At 32.7% G+C, this 17,775-nt stretch overlaps 1 pseudogene; it reads left to right on the forward strand.

Annotated features, from left to right (window-relative positions):
• Positions 1-476: 476 nt before the first annotated feature.
• Positions 477-13,499, forward strand: LOC114721683 (hevamine-A-like; annotated as a pseudogene).
• Positions 13,500-17,775: the final 4,276 nt, after the last annotated feature.

Below are 17,775 nucleotides of genomic sequence, written 5' to 3' on the forward strand. Positions count from 1 at the left end.
GACCACACCAACTACCAACACACGATTTCCCTTTTTGAATGCATGTTCTCCCCTCTAAACGATCTGCCAAACAAACACTTAATAATTTAGGGTGCTGGATGCAGGTCTGAAAATAGCTTAGAGTGTTGGGTGGCTTCACCCAAAAAATAAAGAATAAAAAGGTAAGAAATATATATATATATGCATATATAGTAACAAAAAAAAAAGAGGAACGGAACACCAAAGTAGTGTTCAAAAAGAAAACAAACAAGAGACATGTCAATTATATCTCCTACGCCATTATCAAAGACTGCAACTTAAGTTTCAAAGTTCAAACAAAGAGTTCACGACGACGCTCTCATAATTAATTGGCCAAATCACCCAAATAAAACCCCACGCATCAAACACACACATCTCACCCTTATAAAACCCCAAATCTCTACGCCCACATAAACATCACAAAACTTTAAAAGACAGTGAGATCAAAACTTCCAAAAATGGCGTCCATCTCTTCATCATCAAGCCAATCCTTATTGGCCTTGTTCTTCATCATCATCATGTCAACAATGGCTTCTTCTTCCGAAGCTGGCAATATCGCAACTTACTGGGGCCAAAATGGGAACGAAGGCACGCTGGCTGAGGCATGTGAAACTGGAAACTATGAGTTCATGATGATAGCATTTCTTCCAACTTATGGGGGAGACCAAACTCCAGAAATAAACCTGGCTGGTCATTGTGTTCCCAGCAACAATAATGGATGTTCTGGTTTGAGTTTTCTGATATCGAATCATGCCAAGCCAAAGGCATAAAGGTATTGTTGTCTTTAAGAGCAGGACCTGGAAGCGAAGCCATTAATGCAACAGAGGTTGCGACTTACCTTTGGAATAACTTCTTGGGAGGACAGTCTTCGTCTCGCCCACTCGGTCCTGCTGTTCTTGATGGCATTGACTTTGACACTGAAGGACGATCAAACCAATACTGGGGTGATCTTGCCAGGTAGCTTTTTCTTTAGTTTTTTGAATTAGAAGGTAAACACCAGCGGCCTGAATCTATCTCGTCTCACTTAATTATAAGTGAGAGTTCATGTCACTAGACTACAATATCATTGGCTATAACTTTCTTCAGTTAATATTAGAGGTTTAAGTGATGTTGCTAGGTATTTCTCCTGGTATCTAATCTAGGAGCTAGTTTTGAGATTAGATTTGGTTCTAAATATAAGATATCAACTAGTTTATACCCCCGCGCGATGCGCGATTTGTCTAAAGTGTATTGTAAACTAACAAAGTAATCTGATTCAATAGAGGATGAGAATATTTTAAATTGTAAAGAGTAAGTAATTGCGTTGAACACATTAGTAATTAAGGGAAGTAAGTATTTTTAAAACTGCGTTCTAGTAAAAACAAAGCAATTGTGATAGACTTTTTTCGAAAGAGAAATGTGTTAGCAATATCTATTTTATATTATTCTCTGTTGTGTATATGTTTTGTAAACAAATTTTTTAATAAAGATCACCTAGCCCATTCTTTCATTTTGCCATAATTCCAACGAAGTTGCCATTCTAACAAAAATATGAATTTATGTTTTGTAATATTGCGTACTTGGTGACAGAGTTATATTGTTTTTAATGCTAAAGAAGTCGTGTTCAAGTTGTACATGAGGAAGGTTAGGATGGAGTTGAGTTCATAACCTTCTTCATATTTTTTTATTTCAGGTGGAGTTGATATTAGTTATTCTAAAAATTCTGATAGAAAATATGTTTCATAATTTTTATTTCCCATCGTCATTTGATAATATTTTGATTTTAAAAAACTGGATGCTAATAATACAATGACATGGTGTTATTGAGCTACGAGCTATTAAACATAACAAAAAAGATACATCAAAATAATGACTAATGTTAATCACAGAACATGTGGCATAAAAAGAACATAGGACTCAAGTTCTGTAACAACAGCTAGTCTGCTAATGACAATGAACATTCTGAAATATCTCTCTGTATACAACATTGGTAGTAATGTTGGTTGATTTATTATTCGAATCAACGATCAACACCTTTAGACCATCAATTCTTCTGACCCTTGACATTGCTACATACAGCTGCCCATGTGAGAATACTGGCCTTGGAAGATATAAACCAACATTAGTCATTGATTGTCCTTGACTCTTATTTATGGTCATTGCAAATGAAATAATGAGGGGGAATTGCCTCCTTACCATTGTGAATGGAAGCTTAGTTTCAGATGGATTCATATCCATACGATGGATGAGGACTTCTTGACCAACACTTGTGCCATTCAATGCTATAGCTTTGATGAAATGTTTACCAAGGAAAGTAGTTTGAAGTCTTGTCCCATTACAAAGACCAGATGCTTGATCAATGTTCCTGATGAGCATGACAGGACATCCTACTTTCAATGCTAATCTATGAGGAGGAAGACCAGAACAGTTGATGGTGTTTAAGAATTCAGTAGTGTATAATTCTTGGAACTCTACGTCTTGATCAGCAGCAGTTATTGAATCTGAGCTGAAGTACTCTACATATTCACCATCAAGCATTGAACAAACATGATCATTTATTTGATCAACCACTTCAATAGTTGGTGCAAGGATTGCTCTGTTGGTCAGATATTCAGAATTATTGATATGGTATTTTAAGTTTGGATAAGTAACAGACACAATGGATTGAATATGATTATCAGATGATTGGATTAGTATCTCACTTGGAATCTCAATATCTGTAACACCTTCATTTGGCAGTCCTATTTTACCTTCACCAACTTGAAGCAACCACTCTGAGAATTGTTGGACTTTCAAATTGTCACCATGATCTCCACTTGATAATAGGCGCATGTTTTTCGTAAGTTGAAACATTCTACAATGATTCCATAGTTCAGATGAATTGATTGATGCATCAACAATATCAGCACGGCCTCCTTTTGGAACAACCGGCAATATTTGTCTAAAGTCTCCACCCATGACAACACACTTTCCCCCAAATGGATGGTCACACTTCATGATATCTTTAAATGTTCTATCAACAGCTTCAATGCAATATCTCCTAACCATGGGAGCTTCATCCCATATGAATAACTTTGTATTTCTAATGAGGTTAGACATTGGTGAGTTGTGTGATATGTTGCACATTGATTCCTCAGTTATATCTATTGGTATTGCAAACCTGGAGTGAGCTGTCCTGCCTGATGGTAATAACGTTGCTGCAATCCCACTTGATGCAACGTTTATCACTATTTCACCTCTTCCCCTAATAGTTGCAGTCAATGCATTCCACAAGAATGTCTTCCCAGTACCTCCAAAACCATAAACAAAAAAGAAATTTTCATTTGATGAGTCAATTGCATTCAAGATCTCATTGAATATATTCAATTGCTCATCTGTTAAGGAAGCTCTTAACTTATCTGATTCAGATCTACAGCTGTCTCTGTCATAGTTCAGCTCCTGCAATAATAAATGGTTCCTCATATCAATATGTGTATCTGTTTTTGGCTTTGGCATTGAAGGGAAATCACTCAAAGATTTCCCGTTCCTCTTGAGTAATCTTTCAATTTCAATCAGTGCAACTTCCTCCTTCTCATCATCAGTTATACTAATTCCTACATGTAATGATAACAAATTAAAGTTTATTAAGATTAATTAATAAGGATGCACCAATAATTAAAAAATATCATGCTATAAAATAATGATAATTTGATAATATATTTGATAGTCATTACCTGATAGTTGTTGTTGAGGTCTGGCAACATACAACATATCTTCAAAAATAAGTTGCTTAGATTTCTGCCAAACTAAAAGTGGTTGTGATAAGCAGTTGCAAAGTAGCATACTAACAAAGAATTTTCTGAGGTAATGTCCAGATGCCCAGATTGAGGCCTCCTTGATTGCATCAATAAATTCTTGATCATCGTTGAGCAAACCAAGGGCATAACATGCAGATTTAAAAGTTGGATGGATAATACCATCGACAGTTCTAATGTCCTCATACGATTTAGGTCCTCGTGCTTTGGTGAGGAGAACCCGCAAATAATAGATCTCTCCCTGTGTTGGTGATGCATGTGCTAATCTCCCAACTGCAAATCCTCGTTGCCTTGGTTTCCATATTCTCTGATTCTTATCAAAAGTATAGTATTGTGGAATCTGTATGTATGTCATTGTTTTTGCAAGCCCACCAGATTTGTTCAAGTCCATCCAGGCTAAGAACATCGATTCTTTCATCCTTGGCTTGTCTAGTAATGATGATACAGATGACTTCCCAGAGTAGTAGACTACTTGCTGTTCTGGCAAGTGAAAGGATAGACGCTCGACAGAAGGATATCTATGATGAATGTCAAAAGCAAATATACGCCATGCAGCTTCACAAGGTGAAACATATCTACAATTGAGATAATGTGATATCTCATCGAATGAAGTTTCTGAGCTACTTGTATCAGGATTGCTGTAAATCCCTGCAACAACTCTGTCATTCCCCTTGCTAATGTACTTGAAAAGGTATTTGACTGCTCTTGACTGGTTTGTTTTTTCAACATTAATATGAGCCCGGAATAATCTGAGCAAATGTGGATTGTAAGGCACAACAAACCTATTATCTAATGGTATGCCCTTTTTTTCTATAGTCCTTCCATCTTTGCGCCTCCTGTATGTAGGGTACCCTTCTTCATCAACAGCTGTATTGTCGACATATTTTTTTGGAAAGTACTTCGAGCATTTTCCATCTTTCATGCAAGGTGAATTCTTGTTAGAGTGTCCACATGGACCATGAATCATGTAATTACCCACGAGCTCATATAACTCAGGATCTAACTCTTTATCTGGTATTTCTGCACATATTAATTTATCCACATCTTCTGGTGTTCTGGGCTTGTCATCATGTTCAAGGAAGAGAATGATATGAGCATGGGGCAATCCTCTCTTTTGAAACTCGATTGTGTATATTTCTGCAGTAATATAAAAAAATAAAATAAGATATTACATAACAATTATTAAAAAATCTCATACTTCCAAATCAACCTTGTGAATAATAAAAATGTATAACAGAATTTTATTTTGGAATAAATATGAGGTGGACTTGGTCAATTGATGATTACCTGCCCTAATCTTGCCGAATATTTTTTGTTCCCTAATAACTTTCATGAGAGCATCTAATTTCAATTTAAATATCCTTGATAAAATTTGCGGACAATCTGATTGATTAAGCTCATAATCGGTACAGTAACGCTTTACTTCCGGCCAAGCAGGATTACAAGTGAATGTTAAGAATATATCTGGATAACCTGCATATTTACAAATTGCCATTGCATCCTGAAAATTGTTCACCATGTATCTTGCACCACCTGTAAATGAAGATGGAAGAACAACTCTTCTTCCAATCATTGATGCATTTGTTTCACCTCTTGTAATAGCATCAGAGATTCCCTTGTATAGGTCGGCTCTTATTTCCTTTTGATGATCTCTTATGTACTTCAATCGATCACTTTCAACCATTGTGTAGCCATCAACAATAAATTGTTGGAATAACCTTCTAGCATGCAAAATAACAGACTCTTCATTCTTCCTGTTCATCAATCTATATGCTAGATATTCTCTAATAGTCAATTTTTTCTTCTTCCTTGTGTGGTAGAGAGATTGAGTAGAGTGCATAATATTTGGATCATAACCATTATTTCCAAAATGAAATAACAGTGGGTACTGTAATGGTAGGTATGACCTGTGAAATTCATCTATTCGTTTGAGCGTCCCTTGTTTTTCCACAACAATATCTCTCTTGTGATATGATCTGTCAAAATCACCAACTATTAGTGCAGCAACTTCTGATGATGTTGGAAGATTATAACATCTATTGTCAGGGCCCATATGCCTTATCAAGCAAATCTTGACATTTGCATGGCGATCCCTCTTCAGTATATCAGATGCATGCCTATATTTTTTGACCAGTGAATTATGTTCGTCAAGACATTCTTTGATTTCATGTGCTATAGTCACATCCACTTGAGATACTTCACTGTGATTCCTATGTGATTTAAAATAAGCTGTGAGGTTTAACTTCTAATCAACAATAGTACTTTTTTATTTTAATTTATAATAGATAGATTTAAAAGAGATGTTAAAAAAACGAAGAAATCATGTGACGTAATGTATCATGGACCATTGTTTAATAGTTAATGATTTTTTTAACAAAAAAGTTAGTGTTAAATATTCACTACGTAAAAATGATGGAAAAGCAATTAGGAAACCATAAAATAAATTCCTATACATATTAAAGAATATTGAAATGAATACATTATTACAAATCACAAATATTTGGCTATATTTTTTTGAATTTTTTTTTTTGGTAAAAAATATATTAAATACTGATGGTGCTATTAATCTTGTAAAAGAAACATACCTGATTGCTGAAAGCCGATTTGCTATTTCATGCTCCGTATCATAAATATATAATTGAGAGTACACTGGATTAGCTCCTTCTTCAGGTAATAAACTACCTATATAGTGGTGGTTCTGTCCAGATATGACAAAGGTGTAAGGTCCCCCACCATTACTGTTTAGAGAATGGTTAATCTTCCCTCCCATTGAAGTGAAGCAGAACATATTATTATATGCTCTAATGCTTGATTGGAACTTTTTGGATTTTGGATCACCTTTGTCAAAGAAAAGTTTACGGAGCTGTTCAGGAGGAGTCTGTAAATGAGGTACAGACACTTTACCATGGGAGCAACATATTGAAAAAATTGGCCGTTCATTAGATGGAGCTCTCTTTATTCTCTCATTGAACCATAGCATAGCTCCACAATATTGACATTCAAATTCTGGATTTCCCTCATCAAGATAGCCATCAAGGTTGATATTAAATGAATCATATAAGTGGTCATCTCCTTGAATACCTTCTGAGGCTGAAATATCCTCTTCACAAAATTTTCAGAAATATGTTAGCTGATTCAATGCAAATAATATAGTAAAGGACATTATATATGGATGAAACATGCACACACCTCTTCTGGTGTCATGATAAAGCTCATGGGTTAGATTCTCAGCAAGACTTGAGACATTCTCAATACGACGTCTCTTGGGACAAAAAGCTCTTTCCCCATTGGTTGAGAAATATTGAATGTCTTCCGGTGGAGCATGATTTGCAAATGAAGTTGGATTAACCTCAAAGCCTCCTTCTTTGTAAAGCGTTTGGGAATTAGTAATGTCGGGTAAAATTGGTTTCGTTGGAGTTTCATAAACCGCTTTAGACCTTATAGAGAAATGATCCTGAATTATGTTCTGTGCGCCATCATGTTGAGATCGGCATTCCTTCATCTGCATTTCAACTGATGAGATATTCTGATATGCCTTATCATGATCATCTACAGTAAAGAAGAATACTTTAGTATGAAGAGTATATACAAATATATTTTGAAGAATGCCATAAGAAAATTTGGAACAGTTCTAACAACATACTGTTCTTTTTTCTCTGTTGTCTGGTCATCTTCTTGTGCTGTACCATTTTCTCTCTGCCCAAAGAAGGTTGTTGGACTGATAAGGCTGACATGATGAATAAAAGAGCTATAATATAAATTAGATATGTGTTTCGGCAAGCAAAAAAATGAAGCAAGATATGTGATTGGTCTACCCACTATTGGCTACTTTATCCATACAAGTGATTAATGAGTTGGAGATCAAATATGATTTTTGATTGGCTGTATCGTTGATCACTTGGATCACACTCTAAAAAATATAAAACATGGTTGGAGTATTGTCAAAGTTTTACATTTAAAATAATTTTTTATTATATATTGATAAGGATCATCCCCATCGGTTTTTGAAATCGTTCAAGAATCATCATTAAAGTAGGCTAATTCTGCATTCATATCGGAAGGAGAGAGATATCTGAGCATAGAAGAATGAACTCCAGCGTATAGCATTGGGACTCTAAAATGCAATAATGATTAGGATTGGCACCTCACCCTATAATAGCCATGTAAATTGTATGTGTAAACATGATCACAGAAGAACGATATGTCATTGTACACGAAACCCAAGAAGTGATGGAAACTTTTAAAGAATAATATTCTCACTAAGTTCCATGTACAAATAAATATTTTTAAAAAAAACTAAACTACAACTGAATTATGTTGATTGGTAAATATGGTGATAAAATTATTTTTTAAAAGTTGTAACTTTGATTTTTTGAGCGTAACTTTTCAATAACTGCCATTATCAAACCCACATGGTAAGGAATGATGACACTACCACTGTTATCCTAAACATTGAAATATGCTCGTAGAAAATAAAGAACAGTAATAGTGAGGAATAAATGATATGAAATAAGTAAAAATAATTTTATTACTTTAGTTTTATTAACTAAGCATCTGATTCAAAAGGTCAAAAATATTTTTTATTTTATTCTGCTGTGAAATATTATTTTATCAATGACAAAAAAAATTTTTTAAACAAAATATTTTTCTCTAAAACTTATATTGTAATTTAAAGTGTTTGATTAACATATTTTTGAATGTAATTTAAAGTGTTTGATTAACATATTTTTGAAAGTTTTAGTTATGTATACACACACACAAATTTTAAACACTCTAAGAATTATTTATGCGTTTTTCAACCTGAAAAATAATCATAAGATATGAAGACCACTTGCATGGCCTAATTAGAATTTTATTAGAAGTGTAAATCATAATTTGGATTTAGATATTTTAGCCAGATTTTATTTACATTCTCTCAATAATATATTTAACGTCAATGAGAGGTAAGACATATAATTAAAATAGCGTGTTATGGCAATCTTGGATATGATTATAACATTTGATTGATATACTCCCAAAACTCATATGTATTGATATTAAATATGCTATTCATTTTGTGCACCAATTATTAATATTAAATATTCAATAAATCAAATGCAAAACTTTTTAACTTGTTGAGTTAATATAAGTGTTCTAAGAGAAAATCCTGAACTGGAGTCCATAGAATAAATTATTAGAAATTAATTTAGCATTTGGAAAAGACTATAGAATTATAATTTATAAAGTATATATTAGGATGGAAAGTTCTACATTATTTGGTTAATGTTTCTTGACCATATCTTGTGGGCAATAATTTTCAATTAATTTGTCTATTAGAAGAATTTAAATACATCCAGCATAAGGAATTGAAATTCATTTCACAATTAAACATGATAATGACACCATATTAATTTGGTGCCTCTAAAATATGTCTAGATCACAAAAGCCTGGATGATTGAAATAGTAGACTAAATCCAAAAATTGAAGTTGAAATGGCGTGACTAAACAAACAAAATGAGGCTGCTCTTTAGTCAACAAACTTCTTTTTTTATGGTTTTCAAAAGCTGGGTTGAGCTGAATGTAGGGGTCAACATCTCTGAGAGACCACCGTCATCAACTGCTTGGGAGATGGTTTTGCTCAGTTTCCTCCTCTTTGCATTAGTGTCCTCTGGAGTGACAATCTGTGAATCAGTCAGGTCATCATCTTCTTCTGCCTCCACAAGGACAATTTTTGGAGAGGATTTTGACGCACTCGATTCAACCGGCGAAGCCTGTTAAACATATTTTCAGTATATTAGGTACCTCACTTTGATATATTACAGCTTAAAGATCTTTGATTATAAGTATAAATGATCAATATTAATAGTTAATACCTCAGTTAGAGTTGGAGGATTTTCCTGGTATTCGCTATATGTGAACTTTTCGATTATGTGCATATCATCAGAAAACTGTGAGACACCCATGCTACTATTGGGGTGACCGATGTTGAAGTCCTTGATTTTAAGTTTGACCAGGACTTCCTTCCCTATGCAATCGGACAGCTCTTTAGGAAATCCCATAGGCTTGCCCATCTGTTAGCATCACATAGTGTAATGTGTTAAAATGCGGTACTGATATTCAGCAGAACAAATTTATTTTGACAAAATTTCCCAAAAGAGATCACCTTAATCATTTGATCCTTGAGGTCGGCAGCAACACAGTTCAATAACTGAGAAGCTAAGCGATTGAAAAAAATGATTGAACATTTACCAGTGGAATCCCTTGCTTTGTAATGAACTTTGAACCTATATGTATTAACCAAGTAAATATTACTTATGTAGTTAAAAAGGAATAAAGATAAGTCACTAATAGTAAAATAATATGGTATATTTATCTTGAAGAATATTTCATACTTGGGTTCAGTCATCTTGACTTCTGTGTTGCATGCGCTACACTTAAGTTTCCCATTGACATAGAATGGTTTTTTATCACATGGACATCCATCGTAATTCCAACCATATGCTGTTTCAAGCTTCTCAATGACCAACTTAGTGACAACCTCACATGGCTAAATACCAAACATATATAAGCACCTCAATTAAAAGCAAGTTGATAACAGAGTTGTTTTTCGATCAATGTAAATAAAATTATACCTCAGTGAAGTTCATTATCTGAGCTACATTAATCCTGCAAGGGAAACTTAAGAGTGACTCATTTGTAGCAGTTGCAATGACACAGCTTGATACCTGGGATAAACTTTGACTTGCAACTGGATTATCTTCAAGACTAAACATAAGTGTTGGAAAATTATTAATAATTGGTCACTTTCATGCTAACCTTAATCTTAATAAGTAATAACTTAATAATGGTTGATGAAATTAACCTGTCAAGTAGTTTCTTGGTCTCAGGGAGGTCAGGATTGAAAACTACCTTGGTCCCCTCAAACTGATTAGTTAAATGTCCGAAACCTAGATTTTCAAGGTTAAAGCTTGATGATAGACATGAATAGCAATGAGGTAACACCTTTAATAACATGTGATGATACATATACGTACCTTTTCCCCTGTTGATTCTTGCAAAACGAAGGAGCACAACAATAGGTGGTTGTAAGTCTTCCCCTTTGGCTCTAAATATTTCATTGGCACACTGACCGAATACTACCACATTGACAGATCTCTCACTGCAGAAAAAGGAAAAAAATCCTGTTTCTAGGCACATATAACGAAAATATATATAAGAAAACTGGTTGAAATAATTGTGAAAATCCAATACATAGTAACAGGGACAACTAATAAAATAAAACACAAAACATCTTAAAATATAAACTATAAACTGGGCTAATCACTTCTCATCCGCAATTGTGAAACTGAGCTTCCTTGTACTACCCCCTTCTTTTTTATGATCCTTCAAATCTCCAAATGATTGTAAAAACCCAATAACATCTGAAAAACATTAAAAAAAAAAAAGACTTTAAATCCAACTTTTCTTAAAAGAATTAAACAATGACAAAATGCTAAGCAATATAAGTATGTGATCCAACCTATCAAGTCTTCATTGTTGGCACTAAACTCAGCAACATCCTTGATTGTAACGAAGTTGAATGCATCAAATGGAATTGAAAGATCACTTTCCTCGATCGATGTTGAACAATGAAAGCTTAACTTATATTTACAATCTGTAACCTTGTACTCATCTTTGTTAAGGAGCACTTCAAAGTTCTCAAAATGATACACTACCCCCTCCCGAAGTTCTTCAATGATACGTCTAATTAGTGATTTCTGAGTGGTAAATGCTTCAATCCTACTTTCCTACATATAGAAGAAGAAACTGTGATAGGGTATTTGTAAAAGTTAGATGGAACATGGTGAAAATGAAATAAACAAATACCTGTTCATCCACTAATAGCATGGATACCTTCCACACAGCATAAGGAGGGATCTTTCTGGGCACCGGCCATTTCCTGACAATCTTCGCATGCAAACTCCATGTGTCTTTGCTGGAGTTGAAGTCTTCGATAAAAATTTTTGCAGTAGGAGCCATTTTTTGTACAATACTGATGTGCCTTAAGACGCAATAATAGTAACTTGATATTCAGGGTGATAGGCAGTACAGATAATGATCAAACTAACGTGATATATATATATGTTCATCTATGCAGAATGACCCCACTGAAAATTTGGCAGGATGTATGATTTTTGAAATTCCCTCATAATCCTGAGAAAATTTTTCCCATGATCCGTGGCTCCTATCAAACAGCCAATTGTTGACAGCAAAAAAATCCAAGAGCCAATGGTTAAATTGTTAGGTCTAATAAAAACGCACCCAGGTATATGACTGATAAAATAATAAATGATAATGTGCTTGGAATAAAAGAAAATCAGCATGTGTAGTAGACCATATCTTTTTTTTTCCTTGAAGGTAGTAAATGATATGACGGTATAATAATTACATGGATAGATGCGTCATCAATAATTAAGAATCTATCCAATGCCAATTACATGAGAAGACATTATAAACATCGGGAATTGATAATGGCAATTGATGATTGACAACGCATAGCAAAGAGGAGTATTAGCATCGGGAATTGATAGCACCACAGAGGTAATAAATTACATGAGAATATTGTGAGCAAGAAATGTAGATGGACGATTAGGGTTCACGAGATGGAAATATTGATACATCGGGAATTGATAATGGCAATTGATTGACAACGCATAGCAAAGAGGAGTAGTAGCATCGGGAATTGATAGCACCACAAGCAAAACCCGCATATAAAAATATAATGTTCATCCATAGAGGACCAATTGGAATAGAGCACATGGCAGGAAGGGAAAGACTGAGGTGGGCCAATGAGGGACTTCGTACGCGATTTAGAGATATGAGTTGATTCATTGTCTCCTATATTTATCATTTTTACCCAAACTAATATATTAATTTATATATAATCTAATATTACACATGGGTGTTTTCAAGGAGATCAAGTTATATTTTTTTTTATAATTAACTAATTTATCTAATTTTTTTTAATTTATTCATGTCAATTAAGTAACTCTTACATTCAAAACAGGAGGCAGTAGATTTCTTTAGTTAATTTATAGGTTTAAGTGGTGCTGTAGCTCAACTAACTAACATAAAATAGCTCAATCACTTTAGGCCCAGCCCAGGTAGAAGTATGCTACACTGGCCAAGCTTTTATATTTTATATTTTTATTTTTTTAATAAATACTTAATTTTTTTCATATTATATATGTGTGTGTGTGCATGAATAACTTAATTTTTTTTCATATTATATATGTGTGTGTGCGCGCGCGCGCATGAATAACTAACTCTTATTTGCATACCAGACTACTTAAAAGTTATAGCAAGGGGGGTAGAAAGGTGTATATAGCAGCAGCTCCACAATGTCCATTCCCAGATGCTTGGTTAGGAAATGCCTTGAGGACAGGTTTATTTGACAATGCATGGATCCAGTTCTACAATAACCCTCCATGCCAATATAGTTCAGGAGATATATCTAGTCTTGAAGGTGCATGGAAGCTGTGGACTTCTAATGTTCCAGTGAATAAGGTGTTCCTAGGCCTACCAGCTTCTCCTGAGGCTGCAGGCAGTGGATTTATTCCTATTCCTGATCTTATTTCTAAGGTGCTTCCTACCATTAAGACCTCTCCTAAATATGGAGGCGTAATGTTATGGTCAAGGTACTATGATATCCAAACCAGATATAGCTCCTCCATTAAAACCCATGTTTAAAAAGTCATACTTGTCTACTATTATATATATTTACACTTTTATTTTATGTAATATTTACTATGTAATATATGTTCCTATATGCTCCCTCCATTATATATTTCAATTCATAGGACACCATGTTGATTATGTATTTGTTACAATTTTTTTTTTTTTTCAAAAAACGCTCATTATTAAGGTTGTAAAGTGAGAAGCTTATTTGAAGATATGGTTAACATGAGCAAAATAGATAACTTATTTAAAGCTTAAACAAGGTTAATGAACTTTAATGTGTTTTCTAATCTGCTGAAAAGTATTAAAAATAACTTATAAATATGACGGAGAGAGTATAGATATAAAATGAGCGGTTTCTTAGTTATCTAAAGACTCAACTAGTAATGTCTCTTGTATATTGTTAAACATTGTAAGCATCCACCATAGTCCATACTCATTTTAAAATGCGTCTGTTCTACTGAGAATACTATAAAATCACCAGATATTAAATTATATATGCCATATTGTGGGCCGTTGGAAGGTACAAATGCCACACACACACACACACACACACATTTCATAAATTATTGTGTAATACGCCATATGTAGAAGTGGGGCAAATAATTTAAATTATTGTGGGAGGTTTGGAATACATATATAATATATTTATGATATAAAATTTGTGTAAATTCATAAAACTTAGAAGCTACAAGATTGAAAATTAAACCTAGAGGACCGGACCAAGGTTTTCGTTACTCACCCTTCAATTCATTTGCCAATTGCCATTAGGCATTTTGCTGATAAATATTTGTTTTCTTAATAAATGTTTGTTCCAATCTTATTTATAAGATTTTTTTAATTGAATTACATGTGAATTAAGGAATGTGATTAAGATTAGTTGGGAGTCATAATTTCTTCAAAAATAATATTCCCAAATGATCCTCAATTAAAACGGTTAACCTCGACCCTTAGAACATCAAAATCATACGTGTCACATAAATGAACTAATCAGATATCTGGGTTACTTTTCAATAAAAAGTTTTTATTTAATATAAAACCGATAATATGAATTGGGACTGTAGGTTTAATCTATGACCTCATGGGCTAGGATATGCTTGATGAGTTGGCAAAACGTCAAGTTGTTTCAATGTTTTGCTCCGAGCCAACCCAACAACCCACATGTTGGCTTGTTTTTCATTTTTTTTACAAGTTTTTTATTTTACTTTCATAGCTTTATTAATTTGATAATAAATAATTTATTATTTTAAAAGTGTATTATTTTACACTTAAACATAATTTTATTTAATATTATGAACTTGAAAATAAAAATAAATTAAAATTAAAAATAACTGAAAATATTTTTTTAAAAAAAGATGTTAATTTTTATAATATTAAATTTATAAAAATCTCCTGAATTTTAGATATTAAATTTATAATTTTAAAATTTCAGGGGATCATATGTAGCTGCTCTAGAGAATTTTTATAATATTATTAACTTACGTACGATGGATGGGATGTATCTTCTATTAATTTGACGCGACAAAAAGACCTCATGAAATTTATTTCATTTCATTCAACACTTTTAATATTCGTGCATATTTATAAATGAAATTTCATAAAAGCTTAAATCAAAATTATCATATCAAATAATAAAGATTTGGTTTAAGTAACGACTTATTCAAAATTGAAGTAAACCTGAATTAATTTTTCTTTTTTTCTTTTTAAGATATGCACCGTATAGTTTTTTATTGATTAATGGTTTTTTCTTTTGAGAAAGGTTTTCATCTCTCCCAACAAGTGCATTTTTTGATGTTCAAACTTGCGTTCTTTTTGTTACGGGGTGAGACTGCTTACCGTATCAACCAATAACTTGTTGGTAGTGCACTGAATAGTTTTTTTTTTTTTGCTAATGAATAATTAATTGAAAAAAAAAGTCATATCATGGCAAAATAGTAGGCATTTCTTAATTTTTTTTAAAGAAATTGAAATTTACTACATCCGATTCCTAGTATAAAAGCTATTTAACTAATTTGAATAGATTAAGAAATTTAGTTAGTTATTTATAAAAAATATCAAAATCCCTTGACATGTATAACCAATAGAAATACTTTAGAGAATGCATTATACTTTTGAGGAGAACAAAGTAGATTAAATTGAAATCTTATATTTAGGATTAAATTCATCCTCCAACTAACTCTCATGTTAAAAACATGAAGTATTACCTAACAATTGATTGAGAATGTACAGAAAAGTAGGGTCAGCAACCAATTCCTTGGATTGTGACAATAATTGAGCCTGTTTAGAACAACTTATAAGTATTTTATAAGTAACTTTTTAATAGTAATTTATGAAATAAGAGACGAGTATGTGAGAGGAATTTTATTTCGGCTTACATGAAATATGTTTATAGAGAATTTCCATCATGATTCCAAACAGGCACGATGAAAGACAGTGCTTATCAGAGACTGTTCCAACATTGTTAATCTGTGGTGCCTCATACGATGCAGACTTCCTTCTTTTCATTGCAAGGAGGGGAATGGGTGAGATGGAGCCTTGAGCATGAAGTATGGGTCACATTCATGCTAAAAGAGTAAAAGAGCTCAATGGAAGAATCTTTTTTTTTTTTTGAGTAAATGGAAGAATCTTTTTAAATACGTATGTTGGGATATTTCATGTTCGGGTGTCACGCTATAATTGGTTGTATGGCTCCCTAGAAGCTCGTGAGCATTCTAATGCTTTGAACAACTTGGCATAAAGATTTGGTGAAAAACTGCAATTTCGATGACGCTTATCTTTCTTGATTATTATCACTATTTTTTTTCTCCTAATTACTTTTTTTTGGAGCTGATTTTCTCCTAATTACTCTCTTATTATATTGAGACATACTTTAAAAATGTTCAATATACTTATTGTTTCAAACTAATTTTTATGACTAATTTTTATGGTTTTCTTAGAAAGTATTCTGGGTTGAAATTAAAACCATGGTTTAAAAGCGAAAATAATGATTTTAGAACAAAGTAGCCAAACAACTAGTTACCAATGCCAACTGGTACATTTCTCTTATAGAAATGTCAGACATATTTTTATGGAATACATTGATGGCTCTGTAAAGTTCTGGTTGCAGTTCATCTAGAAGAACAATTCCAAAAGCCTCTTTTTTTTTTGCTTTTTGGTGTGGAAAATCATGGTTCGGGTTGTTGTAATGAGTGTCAAACATATTATGCTCAAAATATCCTCATCATGTTTTTTTATTATTATTTAAAAATATAAAAAACTCATTTTTATCATTTTAGTATGTAAATATCACATTACCTTATGTTCTTTTTTGTAATTTAAAAATGAAAAAGTGATTCTCATTACAACCATCCAAACATTTTCAATTTATCAATATAATTTCTTTTCACATTATTTATTTTTCTAAAATCTATTCTCAAACTAATTTTTTATTATTTTTAAGAAGCTATTTTCTAAAGGCAACTCCAAACAGTCCCTAAGAAAACAGTTAAAGTCTAGTTAAAATGTTCTTATAAAAAGGATTAGAGGGAGTACTTTTTAAAGTTAAGCTAAAAGTATACTTTAGTTTTTAATAATTTATAATTCATAAATTATAAAATTTTATTAAATTTTATAATTATTTTAAATTGAATATTTTACTATGAATTTTTTTGTCATTATTTTAAATTGAATGTTTTATTATAAATATTTTTTCACACTTAAATAATTTCTACCAATATATATATACTTTTATTAAAACTCAATTTTATTCAAATACCAATAAAACGAGTATGCTAAGAAAAGTTGACCAATCACAAATGAATATGATCCATGTGAACAAAGCTCGGAGAATGAAAGAACCCAATGAAAAGGCTGGCCCATCACTGCAAAAAGAAAGAAACAAACAAACACTTGAAACTGCTGAACACACGAACGCATCGTGTCAGAAACACAAAAGAAGCACGTAGCTACACCCTTGGGAACAAGAGACCCTTGAGGCTTGAGCATGCCGGATGTGCAAGGTTGAGGAACTGATGAACTCCTCGCTTTGGAAAAGTGAACTAGAAACAATTCAATGCCTTCACAAAGAAAAGAAAAACAGCAACAATTACTGGGGAAACAGTACAACAAGGCATCCCAATTCAGGTCGCAACCCCTCTTCTTTCTTTTCCATCCTTTTTCCTCCTTTTTTTTTTAAACTATTAGATTAATATATTTCAACAGTTTAGATTTTAACTTTTTATAAACTATTTATAAAATTTTTTTAAAAACATTTATATTTTTGCTTGGATGGAAAGAAAAGTTGGGAGGA

This window comes from Neltuma alba, unplaced genomic scaffold (assembly GCF_004799145.2).
Source record: "Neltuma alba isolate B1F8T4 unplaced genomic scaffold, ASM479914v2 tig00012055_pilon, whole genome shotgun sequence".
In the NCBI taxonomy this organism is placed as follows: domain Eukaryota; kingdom Viridiplantae; phylum Streptophyta; class Magnoliopsida; order Fabales; family Fabaceae; genus Neltuma; species Neltuma alba.